Source organism: Bactrocera tryoni, chromosome 4 (assembly GCF_016617805.1).
Source record: "Bactrocera tryoni isolate S06 chromosome 4, CSIRO_BtryS06_freeze2, whole genome shotgun sequence".
Lineage (NCBI taxonomy): Eukaryota > Metazoa > Arthropoda > Insecta > Diptera > Tephritidae > Bactrocera > Bactrocera tryoni.
This window is the reverse complement of record NC_052502.1, coordinates 77,152,445-77,171,102: the sequence shown is the minus strand read 5'-3', so window position 1 is coordinate 77,171,102 and position 18,658 is coordinate 77,152,445. Positions and strand designations below refer to the sequence as shown.

The following is an 18,658-nucleotide window of genomic DNA, read 5'->3' as shown; positions in this document are numbered from 1 at the left end:
CAAGGAAAGAATGAATGTATTAGAGTATAAGTGGATGGGTATATCAAGTGAGATGGCATATAAAAACAGGATGGAGGAAAAGTAACTTTGACTGGTGATTTCTTGAGCATAGCTTTGTAGAAAACCATGTGCGTAGGGAAACTAATGGACGGAAATGGTTCAGACACATCAACTTCGAAAGTATTTACTAAGCTAACAGCTGCTGATAACAGAGAAAGAGAGAAAACCCCTTAATGGAATGAATAGAGCTTGGCAAATCTAATTGAAACCTGTTTCATTTCAATGATAACCAAGGTCTTTTGTTGCAAATAAGATTGGAACTGTAGTGCCAGTGAAAGACCAAGCAGCACTGAATACAAAGAAGATTCGAAAATTAAAATTTGTTCGTTAAAAAACGAAGACTTTTTATGGATAAATTGCAGAATATCTTTTCCGCGAATGGTCGGCGATAAATGTTGTCGATTTGAGTATAATAAAAGCTAATTTAAAAAGGCAGCTGCTGTAATTTGCAATAACAAACGTTTCTCGAAAAACTTTTAAACAACGAACAAAGCACGACGAGTACAAAACGAGCGGAATTGACCGAGTTGCTTTTACCTGCTGCAAAACGAGATACCCCAAATCCATTAACGTAATTTATTTCGTTTGGAAACCTTGCAGCTGCAACCCTTCAAAGCATTTTTGCAGCTTCCCCCTTTCCCACGTCACGCTGCGGTAAAGCAAGAAAAGAAAGGTAAACGTTGCAAAAAGTGGAGAGAAATATCAATAAAGCATTCAAAGTCAGTCTAAACGAAGCCAGAAGCGAAAGAAGGTGACAAATGTCTTGTAGCTTGCACCTTGGAAAACCTACAAATGTCAGAGACAAGTGGCAGCGGACACTCCGCAGGAAAGCTGAAGTGGTGTTCTAACCAGCAGGGAACACAGCAAAGCAGCGGGAAATGTGTGCGAAACTGTTACGTTGCAAGGGGAGACTGAGTCGCGGTGTACAATTCTATGTATGTACATATGTATGTATTTTTACGCGGCAGTCAGTCAGTCAGCGAAATTTGCGCAAATGTCAAGGGACAAAACTCATAAAGTGTGTGAACAAGTGGGAACAACAAAAAAGATGAAACGCTTCAGAACGACACAACGATTGTTGATTGTCTACGGCGCATATGACTCATGCGAGGCCAAAGCGACGAGCGGTAAACGAGCACAAGCGGACGCCTGCAATTCACGGAGTCAGTCATTAAAACTCGCTCGCACTTGATATTTTCCCCTTCGCTCCTCTTGTTTATATGCCCTCACTTTACATACTTACATCTGTTGTCCAGGTAAACAACTTGAGAAGTGCAGAGAAGATAATGAAATGCGAAAATTTCTGTTGCGAGTTGTTGGAGTGAGCAGTGCGGACTGCAGTTGATGTGCGGGCATTTTAATTTGAATTAATTTATTTTTTATAAGTTTATGTCTATGAAAGTTGGAAAATGCACGAACAATTTTTGTTTGTGGTAAAAGTCTGGGGTCCACCCAGAAGTACATAGAACAGATTTTTTAACACAAACATTATGCTTGTGAAAATGTTGCTTAACAAATAAGAGCCATAACGCGAAGTTAAATTTTGGAATTCAAGAGAACAAAGCAGCAACCTTCCAAAATTGTTGCCAAACATGTTGTGCAACATGTTGTTTGATAACCACAAAATATAATAAGCTTTATATACATACATACATAAATACAAATAAGTTATGAAAAAATCTTAAAGCTTTCGAAACGAAAATGTTTACAAGAAATGTTGCAGATTCATTACAAAAAAGAACTAAAAATTATATAAAACTTGAGCTAGCTAAAATACACGCAAGCCAACTTGATTCCAATTTTATTCAATAAAATGTGTCTAAACAATGTTGAGCAACATGTTGCAGCAGCATTGAAAAGGCTCTTAACTAACTATAGTAGGTGAATTTATTCAAATATAAAGAGTTTGTAAAGAACTTATGGATATTTCTAATAAAATGTGTCTAAGCAATGTTGCGCAACATGTTGTAGCAGTATTAAAAAAGCCGAAAACTAATTAAAATCGCTGAATTTATTCAAATTCGTAACAAAATTACGAATACTTCCAATGAAATGTGTCTAAACAATGTTGGGCAACATGTCGCAGTTCTGTTAAAAAAAGCTTAAAAGTAACTAAAATCGCTGAATTTATACAAATAAAAGAATTCGTAACGCAATTACAAATATTTCCCAACAAATGTATCTAAACAATGTTGAGCAACATGTTGCAGTAGCATTGAAAAAACTTCAAACTAATTAATATTGCTGGATTTATAAAAATATAAAGAATTTGTAAAGACGTTACGAATATTTATAATCAAATGTGTCTGAACAATGTTGTGCAACATGTTGCAGCAGCATTGAAAAGATCTGAAGCTAATTGAAATAGAATAAATTCAACAAATATAAATATTTCCAAACAAATGTATTTAAACAATGTTGCACAATATTGCTTATGATGAAAGAACAAAGCATATTTGTCACGTTTCCTGCGAGGCATAAGCGGATTTCCAACTAAAAAAGCAAATTTCAATATTTTGTAATTATTCCCAACCCTGCTGTCGGAAAACTGCCTGCCTGGCTGCCAGCTTCACTCTTGCTGACTTCAGCATGCATTTTTTTACAATTCTACTCTCACAGCTCAAGCGGAGTCGAGCGCTGCTGTTGACTGTCTGTAAAAATTGTTATCATTTTAATGAAGTTGCTGACACATACGCTACATGCGCTGCGCTAGAGAGGCTGCCACGTCGTGAGTACGAGAGAATGAGCCATCCGGTGGCGCTGGCACTTAAGTATTTTGTCGTATGCTCGCACACACGTATGCACATTCACCCGTCTGTGTGTGTTTGCCATTTAATGCGCCGCTGATGGTATTTAAATGATGCGCATAAATTAACAAACACTGCAATGCTTTTGCAAGAAGCGCACAAAAAGTGCATGAAACCATTGCAAAAAGAAGCGAAGAGTGGAAAAAACGCGCGCGCAATATGTTGCTGTCGCATGGCGCTGCTGCATGTCGCAGCGCTTAATAACAGGTCTGTCTTCCATGCAGCGCGACTGCTTTGTTGACTTGATATGTTTGCATTTCTTATTCATTTGTTAATGAAGTGGCAAGCTACAACAAGCATAACAACAACAGCAACAACAAGTTGTTATGGCAATGAAGCAAAGCAGTCCACAGGGAGCAAAACAGAGAATTGCTTGCAATATTACAAATGGCAATTTCCCTTGATTTTTCTGCATCATTCACTAATTTAAATTCGAAATGCTTTGCGTTTTGATTTTTTAGAATTTTTTGAAGAGTTTAGGGATTGGACTGTATATACTGTATAAATGAAGAGCATGAAGTGGTGAGTCGATTTAGCCATATTTATATGTATAAAAGTCCTATAGTTTTTTAGAAATCGATCTGAAATTTTGCACACGTACTTTTATCTTTAAGAAGCTGCTGGCGTGTCGGAACTGCCGATATCGGACCGCTATATGATATAGCTGCCGTAAAAACTGTTCGTTCGAAATTAAGCTCCTGTATGGAAAACTCTTTATTTGACAAGATATCTTAACGAAATTCGGCACGGATTATTGTTCAAGGATACAACAAAATCTCAGAATAATTTTTTTTAAATCGGATGGCTATACTATACAGCTGTCATACAAACCGAATGAACAAAATCGAGTTTTTGTATGAAAAACTCTTTGATTTGTGAATATTTTTGTAGTATAGTTCCTTTGCTAGCAAATTTAACGTGTTTTCCTGCGTTTTCATTAACAATATTTCTACATTGTTACACACACACACATAGGTACTTTTCACACATAAAACCATAAACGAGTATGCAAAAATTCTCACTACAGCTTTGCACTAAAAATTATTTGCTTCAATTTTTAATTCTGCATATTTGACTAAAGTGCGGTTAAGTTATGAACTTAACATGCCACAAAATCAAATACTCAAATATGCAACAAACAATCACACACACGCATACACAATCACTTAAAAATGCCATGAATGCAATATGAAGCCACAAAAATACCGATTACCAACGCAAAAAATGTCAAAAGCACTGCATGACATATATTTATATGAACATATACACTCATATATACATATACCTACATATTTACATATATATGGCGCACATATACGCATGCCAGTTCCCATTTGAAATCGAACCAAGGCAATAGAGCAACTGCTAAATTATATTACAACGAGATGTGCTCAATATGGCCAGCGTTTTTCTGCTAAAAACGCGTTAACATGCATATTTGCATGCATTTATATTATATACGTACATATATAATTCATGTATATATGCCCGCATATCAACCAGAAATACTATCGGTTAAAAACACCGCAGCTAATGCCGTTGAAATGCAAACGACAATGCCTGAAGTTACAAATTTCATTAATTTCGCATTTTCATTTTCAAATAATTCATTAAATTCATTATTTACATACTTCATGCACTAATAAATAAATAATAAACACGGCCTAACACTGTTGCGCTGTGGTAAGGCACTGTTGCACGCCGAAATGCGATAGGCGCTGTGAAATGACTTTTTGCGGTGTTTGGCGGTCAACAGAGTTGCCATGCCCCCGTTGAGCAAATTGTTACTAATTTTTTAATATTAACTCGCAAATATTACAGACAAAAGTATTTTGAAAAATTTTACATATATCTATATATTTGAGCAATTTCGCACACGCTGGCAATTCTAAGCCTTTTTATGTATGTAAATATCTAAAGCACGTAATCGCGCAACAGGCCGTCAGCAGCTCGCTTGGTTTACCAAAAAATGTAATTAAATGCAGATAATTGAGCCAATATTGTGGTTTTATTTAGAAGCCACGCGAAATAAATAAATCTTTATTAAAAATATGTGATATTATTAAATTAATAAACACATTTTGTTTGGCTTATTGATATGTGTTAGTTTGCACAAATATTTGTGGTCTTAGTCGCTTGTCAGAGGACAGTGCATAAGGAATTAAAAACTTTATACAAATTTGAATCACATATCAATAATTTAAACCATACGAAACTTGGAAAATATTTTCTGAAAAAAATAAAACAATTTAAAATATTTATCTTTTTGAAAGAATAAAAAAAATTATTTAAACAAAATTATTAAAAAAAAATTATTCAAGAAAGAGTATTTAAATAAAAAAAATATTAAAAAATGCTTGAAAATATTATATATGAAACCAAAAAAAGGTTTTTAAAAAGTTTCATTTATGAAACAAAATTCAGGAAATTTTTATATTATTCAAATATCTTTTTAGAATGATTTGAAATATGAGTTATTGAAAAAATCTATTGAAGTATTTTAACAAATCGTACGGACAAAAATATAAATAATAAATATAAATAAAAATATTTTTTGTAAACCGTATTTATAAAAAAAAAAAATTTATATATAATTAAATAATTTTTTTTTCAATATATTACTATTTAAAAGTTTAGTTTTTCTTCACGCTATTCGTATTTCTGAATGTTATTATACATTTTTATTATTTTCAATTTATTAATTTAGTATTCGCTTCGAAAATATTAAATTTTTTATATTTTACTTTTCGGAGTTTTCAACATTAAAAAAATATTTTTTAAACATCTGAAAAAGTATGGATTTGTAAAAAAAGATTTCAAAACTAAAAAATAAAATAATTTTTTTTAAATTTAAATTAAGTGAAAAAAATTTTTCAAAACCAAAAAAATGTTTTTTTAAATATTTTAAAAAGTTAAAAAATAAAACAAATGTTTCAAATTTTAAATTTAATTTAAAAAAATGTCAGAAAAAATGATTCAAAATTAAAAAAAAAATTCCAAATTAAAAAAAGAAATATTTTTTAAACATTTGACAAAATATTGATTTGTAAAAAAATTTCAAATAATATAATTTTTTCAAAATTTAATTTAAATTAAAAATATTTGAGAAAATAATTTTCAAAATTAAAAAATAAAACAAATTTTTCAAAATTTAAATTTAATTCTAAAAATTTCAGAAAATAACTTTTCAAAATTAAAAAAAAATCAAACTTAAGAGAAAATATTCTTTGAACAACTGAAAAAGTATTGATTTGTAAAACAATATTTCAAAATTAAAAAATTTAATAAGTTTTTCAAAATTTTATGTTAATTAAAAAAAAAATTCTGGAAAAAAAATTTTCAAAATTAAAAAATCAATTTTTCAAAATTAAATTTAACATCAGGAAAATTATTGATTGGTAAAAAATTTACATTTACAAATTTTATTTTTCCCTTCGCGATCCTTATTTTCAATTAATTATTGATGATAAATTTTTTAAATTATTTTTAGTACAATTTGTTTTTAATTTATTTCAGTACTTTTTTTAATTTGTGAAAATTATTGTTGATAAATTTTCACTATTTTTTTAAGTTAATAAACCACTCATTGAAAAGAAAAGAAATTTGTCATAATTTTTCGAAATAATTTTTGGAAAAAGATCATAAGAATTTTTTTACTTTTAGTTTTTCATAATTTTTCAGAAAACAAAATTGTCGAAAGTAGTTGTTTTTAAATCATATCCGAAAAAAAAATCTTAAAAATTCTTTGTCTCGGTAAAGAAATGTGTTTTCCTTCATAATTTTGTTAACTTAAACAACAATCAATTATTGCCAAATTATTTCATATTTTTAATAATTTTTCGCTTATTTTCGCTTCTGAACTTGACTTTTATGATTTTAATGCCACAATTTATTATTCGATTGATGACCATTCATGAGGCTTAATTTTCACTTTATTAGCGGCGCAGATTTTTCTTTCGCAAATAATTTTGATATTTGGAGCGCGCAGACGCTGCGACACCATTTGCGAAACCGTAAGAAATTAAAAACTAATTAATAATAATTTCGTTGTGGTGACCCAAATAATTGTTTACCACATTTTTATTTGTTTGCTTGCGCCTTTGGAAAATTGGAGCGCAAATTTTTCGCTTGAATTACTTTTCACATTCGTTTATAAAGCAATATTTCATAATTTAGAAGTTTAATTTTGTTTTGGCTGTTATTGTTTTACTTAAATTATTATTATTTATTTATTTTGAAATTTTCTTAATTTCTTTTTATACAATATTTCAATAGAAGTGGCACAATTTAGAGAAAAATGTCAAAAGAACCACTTTCAAATGCATGCCTGACATCAATAGCGCAGAGGCAATTCATCAAGCTGTCACTTCGGTCACAGTCGACAACAAGCGTCACATGCCAGCGGCGGAGGCAGAGGCAGAGGCTGACGCCCAGAACAATTGGGAGCGTGTTCGGAAAGCAGTAAGCAGCTTTGCGGAAATGGGCGCAAGCAATATTAATGAATTTTAAATTTTCTAAATTTGGGCAAAAACCCGACAAGCCGACAGACAGCACGACATGAGCGCACTAAATAAGGCGGCGCAGATCAACTGGCGGCTGCGAAAGGAGCCCGTGGAATGTTGTGTGGCTGAATGTGAGCAGCGTGTACAAATAGCTGCATAAATTAAAGGCGGCTGAGACCTGTTTTTCTAACACTTTGACAACGCAAAGGCGTTGCTGGGAATCAAGAATGGTTGCTACGAGCTTTCAAGAAACACAGGGAGAACGCCGATCAACTGTAAACGGTATCTACGTAAGAATATCTAAACGAAATATCGGTGAAAGACGCTCCAACACGTCGCGCTGAATTAAGCAATACACCTAGTGTGAGCTGTTGCTGTTACTATTGTAATGATTAGCATACGACGACGCTGTGGTGTGGCAGAAAGTGGCGCATGCGCTGGAACGACGGCCATAAAAACTGGTCTGACCGAGCATGCGCGCGCAGGTTAGAATGTGAATGAGCGCCGCCCGTAAATACATACATATATATGTATGAGAGACACTGAAGACAAATAACCAAAAACAATGACAACAAATATGTATTGAAATATAGGAAAAATAAAGCAAATGCAGAATAAATAGCGAGCTGACCTAAATTTGAGAAATCTAAGCACTGAACACAAACAAACGCCATAAAATCTTAAGAAATAAAAAAAATGAAAATATCTAAATAAAAACAAAATCAGAAAATCAGCAAACAGGCTGTAAAAGTTACCACAGATGCGCGAACGTGCGAAATTGGCGTGACGACATTAAAAATAAATTAAAAATACATAAAAATAAAAACGCTTGTATGTATGTATGTACGAAATTTCGAAAAAACCACTAGAAATTTATAAAAAAAAGCGCAAATGAGCAGAACTAGAACGCAGCTCATGTTTATGAAATTAGTTAAGTGCTGGTAATGAGTGAAATATCTGTATGTAAGGTGAGTAGAGTGTGTAGAGGGTGTGGTGCATTTGGCACAAAAAAACTTTGAAAATGCCTGGAAGACAAATTCTGCGCATGCGCAAATAACATGTTGGCAAGTCCGTAAACAGCGTAGAAAGTTGCCTGTGGGAGACTTAGGTTACAATAAAGTTGAAAAAACAATTCATAAATACAATAAAAAAAAATAAAAAAATTAAAAAAAAAAAATTAAAAAAAAATTATAAAAAATTTAAAAATGAAAATACTTAAAAAGTAAAGAACGATTGAAAATTATAAAGAATTAAAGAAAATTATTAAAAACTGTAAAATATCATAAAAAAAAATTTTAACTAAAAATGAAAATTAAAGAACGATTGAAAATTATATTAAATTTAAAAAAATTTCAAATAAAAAATTTAAAACTTAAAATATACAAAAACAGTAAACAACATAAAAAATTAATTAAAAAAATAGTGATAATAAATATTATAACATATGAAGAAACTAATTTAAAAAAATTATTAAGATAAAGGAAAAAAAGAAAATGGAAAAAACTAATAATAATTTAAAAAAATTAAAAAAACAAATCCAGAGAATAAATTAAAAATTATAATTTAATGATATATAAAAAAATTTAAGAAAATTAAAAAATGGTTAAAAATAGACTAAACACAAAATTTCCCAAAAATTTCAGTTTTCGCAAAATAAAATAAATAACAAGAAAAATAATTCAATATAAAATGTTAAAACCCACAAAAACGTTTTTCGAACACGAAAAAGCTTTTTGCGCCAGCACTCGCATCTCATTTTACGACAACCGCAGGCGTTTCGTATCAATCATGCGCATTATTTGTCTAAACTTTTTGCGCAAAATCTTTTATTGTTCTGCCGCGCAAGTCGGTCACAGCAGTTGTGGCACAAATCACGATTGAAGACCACTCATTAAAGCACCGTTAGCTGTGGTTATGCGTTGTACAAATTGAGTGGCGATAAAAGTAATTGAAAATGAGGTGTGAGAATGTGACGAAGAGAAGACAAGGAAAAAACGCAAATGAAGCCATAAGTGATCTACTTGGCGATTCATTTTTGATTAACGGGAGAATTGCTAAATTAAATTTTATACCGCGCTTTAGATAATATGTAGGACTTGAGAAGTGTGAAAAAATAGTTTCAGCAGAAAAGCAATGTTGTAAGTACCGTACAGAGATAGCTTCTAGGAAATACTAACTTTCTAGAAATCTTTTCTTTCAACAGAAGCTAATTACAACAATTTTAAACCAAGCTCACATGGTTTAATAGAAAATCAATCACCAAAATAAAAATACGTAGTATGAATGTTAATTATAACCTCGTATTTTTTCAGAGTTTGAATGTCTAATTTACATATTTCAAAGGCTAAACAATTATTTCATAAACCATATGAAAAGTACTGATATGAACAGCTGATCGAATGAAATGTAAAGCACTTACTTTACAAAGTAAAAGTAGGCAAACAAGCTCATCAAGCAATAAACTTCTTACAAAGTTTAAAGTTTTCACTGACGCTCATTTTCAAAACTCAAAAAGTCAGATTTAGACTCAAAAGTATTTTCAGTTGCTGCAACACAATTCGCCATATTTTTTTAATTTGTGATATTTTAAGCAGTATATTCACTGTATTTCGAAAACACTCACTTTAACACCATTTTTATAGCTTTGCTAATATTCACACCGTTATTTCTCAAATTATAAACACTTTTCGAGCAAACCGAACTAGTTTGCAGAATTATGCCTGATCACTGAAGCACACACACCGGCACCTTTCGCTAAATCTCCACCAACGACTAAGCCAACTGTTTGGCCGACTCGTGCCGTTAACGATTGGCAGCGGTACAAATTAGCAAGCGAGTTTGACTATTCGCCTGACCGCGAGAAAAAACAAGCAGCAGCAAGGAAATACAGAACTAGAGAACGAGCACGAGAACCAGTTCAGATCATTGATCTTTAACGTGGTGCGCAGACCAAAAAGCACAAACAAACTACGCGTGAGCCGTAAACCCCGCAGCTTCGACTGCGTCAGCGCACACGCACCGCGACAAACTGTTTCGTGTAGTTAAAAGTTCAACTTTTTTTTACTGCAAGATCATATGAAGCGGAGTTCACTGTGTTTTTATTTGAAAGAGCATACGTCTACGTTCGAACGCCATAGCCGGCGTCTTTATGTAGTATGTGTGTGCGGACGAAACGTGTTTACGCGGCTAAATGGTTCAATTCTCGTTGATTTTTGGTTCCAAGTCAGTTTGGTAAGCTGATCTACAGCTGATCTGGCGAGTGATCTTGCGCACAAGAGCCCGGTTTAAGCGTTTAGCTGCTATCTTCCTTTGCAAATTGCCTTTTCCAGTTGCGCGTGGTCCGTTATTATCGACAGGAAGCGTTAACTGTTTACTTTCGAATTTATGTATTTTCCCCTACTCTACTCCAAGTGCCATAGCTACCGTTCTAAGTGCATCTAACGGTGCATCATCGGCTTCAACATATCAGCATACATGTGGGTTTAATTACAATTTAACCGTTTTGTAATTTACTTGCGCGAATGTGCTCGTAAATACCGAGAATTCCAAATAAATTTGTGCGATAAGCGAGCCAACGCATGCGACGCAGCCGAGTTCAAAGCGTTTGTCGCATGAGCAGCCTCGATCTGCTGGAATTTTATGGCGCGTAATCAACGAATTGCAAATAAAAAAGGCGAGTAAATGTATATTAAATTTGAATTCTGCGAATTATGCCAACTACTGCCGCTTTTAATTGCACATTTTCTATGCTTGAAAGTCACTGGGTACCGGCTCCAGACGCTAAGCGCGTTCGCCATGCACGATCGCCGCCATATTTGCAATATGATCCATGGCATGTCAGTTTTGACACGATCAGTCGCCGCAATTGCACAGCCAGTCGGTCTGGCAAGGGTGCAGGCGGCCGCAGTGTGGCCTGGCCGTAAGTGAATTGTGTCTACGCTGGTTCCTGCTAGCTGTAGCAGTGTTGCAAGATCGGCTGTGGCGGCAATGTTTGATTTCTTCCCCACTTCGTTTTGCGTTTTTATACCCGTACACGATATAGTATGCCATAAATGCGCAAACGGCGACGATCGTGCAACATGCAACGTGAAAAAGATGAGTAGAAACGTATTGCAAAATGAAAGAATAAAATTGCGTCTCGAAGAAATGTGATACAAGCTTGCTAGTCTGCAGGAATCGCATGATGGCTGAGGGATCATTGATCACAGTGCAATCTACAGATGCGAGCAGATAAATTGAAGATGCCGTGACCATGGAGTGAGGAAGTTGTTGGCCTTTCGATTGTGGAGAAGCCAAAACAGTATGATAGCGATCGCTACTTTGACTTGCGAAACGAAGAATATTATCTTGCGAGTTTATGTGAGGATCATTAAAAATGCGTACACCCAGTAGATGATAGCAGTCATAAAATACAGTTTTTAATGAATTAAGACAAATGGTGAAGACAAGCCAATAAGTTTCATATTCTGCCAAAAGCGTACTACTGAGTAACTGATCCTCGAGTGGTCTTGTAATGGCATTATTGAAAGAATTCATAGGAAGAAGGCAAATGAAGACATGTATCCTCAGCTAACCGTCGAAAATCGAAGTAAAATTAGCGCTGTATCGTTCTTATGAAAAAAATTCATAAGCTAAATTCTTGAATACTTAATATGTGTATAGTGATCTCTGAACTTAAATGGTTCTGAGGAGGACCAGCTGTGCGAATTTGTAAGTGAATTCATGCCTACAGTTCGTCTGATACTCACTTTTCTTCGCCAATATTATGCCCTTAAGGGCACTGCCGCTACACTTTCCGCTCGGTTGCCTGCTGCCCGTCGTACTGATCGTGCATAATTCGCAGCCAGTCTTCAGAGTGAAGGCAGGCAATCAACCCAATCAAAAGTTGACTGTAATTATTGGTTATCAGCCAGCTTTTTTTGCTTACAAAACAAATAAAAGAAGCATAATGCGGGGTTTGTAAAAACGGCTTGGCGCAATTTGGCTTGCCACTAAACGCAATACGCGTAATTTGCTGACAAGATCGCATGCAAGGATCACTTGATTTGCCTGCTCATTGCGGCGTAACAGACGAGCCGCTCTAAAATGCGTCTTATAGTATGGCTGTGGGAAGGCAAGCGCTCGTTATGCACACTGTAATTTGCAGGCCTGTGATATTTACTTTATTTGCACAGCTGCACGATCGGCGCTGCTGCATCTTCGCAATTAAGTGAGTGGTTGCGGGAAAAAATTAAACGCGTTGCATTGTATAAATGAAGAAAAAAGGCTGACTAAGTTTCACGCTTATAAAAATTAATTTTTTGGGGTTTCGGCGCGTTCATAGCGATCGACGCAACACGAGCACTGAGTCATGATCACGTTTGCCGACTGTTAGTTTTTCAAAGCGTGCGTTTGTGTTCGTCTCGCTTACAAATTTCTTTAGTTTTTTCCCTTAAAATTTCTTTGTTTACACAGCCTCCATAGTGCTGAGTTATTCTACCTTTGTGTGTGTGGCGTAAACTGCACGATCACCTTGTTGAAAAGTATTATTCAGCTGTGTTTCGGGAATTGCTTCATCTTTCGCTTTACTTATTTTTAGCCCGCTTGATTCTTTTTTATTTGTTCACTGATCGTGCTTTTATCGATCATCTTTCCGCAGATATTTTTGCTGGCTGTAAAGCTTCGCGGCGAATCGAATTTGACGCGATCAGTTGATCAGTAAACAATGCTGAGTCAATTGGACGCAACTTGTTTGGTTTTATTTTTATTTTTGGCATTTTTTTGTTTTGTAAGCCTTAGCATTTCCTTATTTGCGGTTTGGCTCAAACAAATTGGTTTTGGCTGGTGGTTATTTGATTGATTGTTTGTTGAACTCAGCCCAATTGTGGTTGTCTTTAGAATTTCTCCACCAATTGTGGTGATAAAATGCTTATTGATACAAAGGTTTGGAATTTTTGTTCTCACAAAAAAGTTTTAAAGAAATATTTTGTTATAAATTTCGTGAAAATTAAAAAAAAAATATTTTTTTGAATAAATTTAGTTAAAATTTTGCTAATTTTTTAACATGAAAATTAGAAAGAGAGAAATAAATTTTTTGGTTAAGTTCTCAGGAAAATTAGACGACATAATTTTGAATTAAAATTATTCCTTTTGGAAAATTTAATTTAAAAATTGTTGTAAGAGCTCTTACGAATGAAAAATGATGAAGCAAGAAACACTGGTTTTTGAACAGGGTACCTTAGCAGTATTCATTGTTTTTGATTCAGAATATTTTCACTAAATTAAGCCGGAAATATATTTGTTTGATTCCAATTGTGAAAAATCAACTAGGGCCCTGAAGGTTATCCTTGACATCCGGTCTATACATAAACAAGTGAAGTATGAGACAATGTTTACGACCAGTCGGTTCACGATTCTAGGCCATTGAAGGTAAACTCGGCGAATTCATACTCGGCTTTGTTAAAGAAATCGGGCTAAAATGGCATTGCGGAAAAAAATGCAAAACGTTTTCATTCAACAATAAAGAATAGTGGATTAATGGGTCTGTTATCTACAGCTCCAACTATGAAATCGACATATTCACCGACGGATCAACGGTTGAAATAAGAACAGGAACGGACTTTTTCTGTAGTAATCCATATACAGAAGGCAGCTTCACACTAAATGACCACAATTCAGTCCTTCAGTAGGAAACTATGGGCATAACAGTAGGTGTCAAGTGGGCCTTTGCCCTAACCAGCATGTCCATAAACTTTCTAGTGGATAGCTAAGTGGGAATGATGTCTATTCAGAGCGCCATTACTAACTTAAGAGACGTTGGGCAGCTGGGGTGGAAAAGAATCAGTTTTTTTTCATTGAATTAATTTTAAAAAATAATTAATTTTTATTTTAAATGATTAAATTAATTAATTTTTAATTAATTATTTTTGAAAATTATTCTTCTTTAATTAAAAATTTTATATGTATATCTATTTTTTTTATTAATTTTAAATTAATTTTTTTATTTTAACTGATTAATTTATTTAATTTTTAATTAATTATTTTTGAAAATTATGCTTCTTTAATTAAAAATTTTATTTATCTATTTTTTTTATTAATTTTAAATTAATTTTATTTTAACTGATTAAATTAATTAATTTTTAATTAATTATCTTTGAAAATTATGTTTATTTAATTAAACATTTTATTTAACTATATTTTTTTATTAATTTTAGATTAATTTTATTTTTCACTAAGTTAATTAATTATTTTTGAAAATTAATCAATTAATTAAAAATAATTTAGATTGTTTATTTGAACACTCTAATTTATTTTTTCTATTTTTACAATATTTGCTTACAAATCTTTAATATTTTTAAAAATTTATTTCAAATGTTAAAAGTTTCGAAAAATAAAATTAATCAAAAAATAAAATATACTTTATTTAATTTAAATAGAAAATAGCAATAACTTGATTTAATTTTAATAAAAAATTATAATAATAATTAAATTAAAGAAAGGCTATAAATTAATTAAATTTTTAAATTTCTAAAATTTCTTCCGATCTAAAATAAAAAAAATAAAAATCTCAATTCTAGATTATTTAAATACAAAAAAAAAATGTATCTAAAAAAAATACTTAATTTAATTAAAATAAAAAATAGCAATAATTTAATTTAATTTTAATAAAAAATAATACCAATAACTAAATTACAAAAAAGCTATAAATTAATTTAATTTTTTTAATTTCTAAAATTTTTAACTAAAAAAAATATAAAACATTTTTCAACTTTATTTCATTTGTTAAAATTTTGAAAAAGAAAATTAGTCGAACAATTATTAAAAAAAATAATTTATATGGAATGTTTATTCAAAAAAATGTATTTTTTTCATTTTTACAATTTTTGTTTACAAATGTTTAATATTTTTCAAAATTATGCCATATTGTAACATTTATTAATTTTTATTTTTCATGGGGCGTCACTCAAACGTAAAATGTATGCTCTTTTCCTGCATTCAAATTACCATTTAATTAACATGCAATGCAAATATTAGTTTACGGCATACAAACATACATAAATAACTGTATGTATAGGTATATAAACATATGCATATATGTATTTGTATGTGCTTATATATAATATAAACAAATACTTGCAGCAAGTGCTTTGTCCACTTAATTGCATAATTATTATGTCAATGTCATTTGTTGAAAAGCAAAAACAAACAGCCAACGTACCGGCGATACAACAAATATGGCGTATCAATACGTGGCGGCTGCGGCGAGCGCGAGCAGCGCGAATTCGCGATTAAAATTCACAACTTCCGGTGCACGCATGCAACACATTTGTTGTTTTTGTGGCACTTACAGTGGTTTGCTTGCGTATTTGTGTGACTGGAATTTATTAAATAATATAGCTGCAACAACAACAATAACAACCGCGAGAGATATGCAAATTCAATAAAATATAAATAATATTTGTGTGATTTAAACTCGTTTTGAACCTGAACCTGAGCGCACGAAGCGCTTGTGGTCGATAACGCGGGCTGCGGTCGCTGATAACGGTGCGGCCGCTGGCAGCACAAAAACAGACAGTTCAATTTCGACTGCATTAATTTTAATTGTTGTTGTTGCTTTATTTAGTCGCTGCTGTCATTGCTGCGCGCCCCATTAAAACGCTCCCATATCGCGGCTGCCAAGCGTTTTTCTTCCGCTATCGCTGCCGCTGAGCATGTCATTCCACGGAAAGTGCAAAGCATTGCAACGTCACACACACATACATACACATGCGCGTGCATACACACCGAGATCCAATTTGCATTTTTTCCAGCATTTCGAAAGTCATTGCTGGCATATGTATGCGCCAACGCTCGCGGCAAACTAACGAAACGGCGAAAAATATGCAACGCTGTTTGCGAAAAGCGAAAAAAAGTTTCAATAAAAATATTTGTAAATACTTGTAAAAGCAGCAAACAAACGAAAAACGCGAAGAAAAATAGTGCAGCGCGAAATCAACGAGGAAGCAGGCAGCAGGTCAGCGACGCAGCAGCGCAGCGCGCCGGCCGCAGGCCAAGTGAAAATCTAATATAAATGCAACACTGCATAAATGCGTTTTTCGCACACACACACATACATATATGCAAACAAGTATGCAAATATAAATAAAAAGCACACTCATGTGCAAAAGTTTGCGTGCAAAGCAGCGCACATCCGCCTGCCGCTCGTGTTGCATAGTTGTGTTGCAAATAAAAATTGTTCCGTCTATTTGACTTTTTATTTTGTGTGCGCTTTATTTATTTGCCATGTTTTTGTAAAAAATATTACTTTCCACAATAAAAGCAGAAAAAGCTTTAATCGAATATGAAATGCCCAAACTGGAATTCTAAAATAAATCTAAAATACATTTTTAATTTCAAATTTCGCGCTTCGGCATGACAACTGCAACAATAACAACAGCAACAACAACTTTCACGTGAAACGTCAATGAAATTTTTTCGACTGTTGCACGAAAACGCCATGAATAATGGACGGCGCCGCTTGCAACAAAGCCAAAGTTCGCAATCGCAGACAGAAATGCATTCAAATTTTTGAAATTACACACATAACGGTGCGTGTAAATAGTTAATGCATAATTATGCACATTGCAGTGGAAATTAATTTGCGAAAATTAAAAGTTCAAACGATAATTGCAAGTGAAATATGCGCTTTGCAGCATTCGAGCGCGATTTACAAGCCGCAGTACAGCTATTTGAGGTGAGAGGCTAATTATGCATATTCAAAAATATTTCGGAAAAATGCTCATTTACAAAAGGTAATTATTAATTCGTGGAAATTTACTTACTTTAATTGATGATTTGGCTGAAAATAGAAAAAAATGGAGTTAAAATTTTTAAGCAGATTTTCTTAGAAAAAAAATTATTCTAATAATGTGTGAATTTAACAAAACAAAAATATTGAGTTTTGCATAAAAAAACATATTAAAAATTATTAAATAAAAAAAAAAAATAAAAAAAGAACAAAAATATTTACATATATATATCTACATATATTTTTGTTTATATTGGGTAGTCGAAAAAGTCTTTTCATATTTCTAATCAATATAAAAATATAATTTTTAATTTAACTTATTTTTGGAAAATTTAAGAAATTTTTTAATCAAAAATTTATGAAAAAACGTTAACTTCAGTTGCACCCAAGCTAGAATAAGCCTCACTAGTAAAACAGTTTCTATACAAAAAGTTTATTTTGTTTGTTCGGTTTGTATGGCACCTATATGTTATAGTGCTCCGATCTGAACAATTTATGCGGTGATTGTAGTATCGCTTTGAAAAATAATCCATGCTAAATTTTGAGAAGATATCTCTTCAAATAAACAAGGTCATATAATAACCTGATTTCGATCGTTCAGTTTATATGACGTATATGTCGTAGTGCTCCACTTTAAACAATTCTTCGTATATTACAATATCGCTTTAAAAAATAATACATGCCAAATTTCGTGAAGATATCCCATCAAATGAAAACGTTTTCCATATAAGCAATTGATTCCGATCGTTCAGTTTATATGGCAGCTATATGCAATAATGATCCCATATTGGCGGTTCCGACAAATGAGCAGCGTCTTAGTGAGAAAAGGACGTGTGCAAAATTTCAGATCGATATCTCAAAAACTGAGTTCGCACAGAAGGTGGAGGGTGTTCGTAAAGGCTACATTTGCAAATAAACTTGAACGTGTCCACAGAGCGGCTCTAATTGGCATCGCCGGTGCACTGAGGACTACACTACAATAGCACTTAATACCCTTTTAGACATAGCCCAGGTGGACATAACCGGCAGGTGCATGACTAAAAGAGCGGGATAAGGCTCAGAGATGGGTATATGTAGGTGTTCGAATAAGAACACGTCAAAAATCTCTACTCCTTCAACCGCATTCCTGAAAACTTTGATAACTGCGTCGTATTGGTTACTTGTGGCGGCTTTTTCTCTGGTAACACATCGAAAAGAGGATATACGGATGAAGAGTAGTCGCGGGAGAAGAGTACGGATAGATCGAAGCTGGGTGCGAAGGTCGGAGGGGGAGTTTGCTGTAAGCAGTTCTCAGTTAGCTTTAGGCTACCTAGCCGCTGTAGTGACATTGCCGAAACTGACATTAGCCGTGTCAACTAATGGGTGCTGGGATGAAAGCGCTTCGTCAATTTGTAAATGATATGATAAATTATTTAGTAGTTTCAGGTAACACAACGGACCGGCGTTTTAAGTTGTCGAAGTACGCAAATCATTTTGGCAGGCCAAAAATTTACCACAATTTTGGGTAAAATTTAAGTTTTTTT

General features: G+C 33.0%; 1 protein-coding gene across 5 annotated transcripts in view; it reads right to left on the bottom strand.

The window, feature by feature from the left end:
- Nucleotides 1-18,658, bottom strand: part of LOC120774208 — a 180,152-nt gene that overhangs the window by 6,491 nt on the left and 155,003 nt on the right. For 4 of the 5 annotated variants that reach the window (XM_040103657.1, XM_040103655.1, XM_040103659.1 and 1 more), the window contains one exon: nt 17,170-17,186. The exons of the other annotated variant lie outside the window; for it this stretch is intronic. The gene's annotated coding sequence lies outside the window, so the exon portion shown is untranslated. The remainder of the gene's footprint in view (nt 1-17,169; nt 17,187-18,658) is intronic. 5 annotated transcript variants of the gene reach the window in all.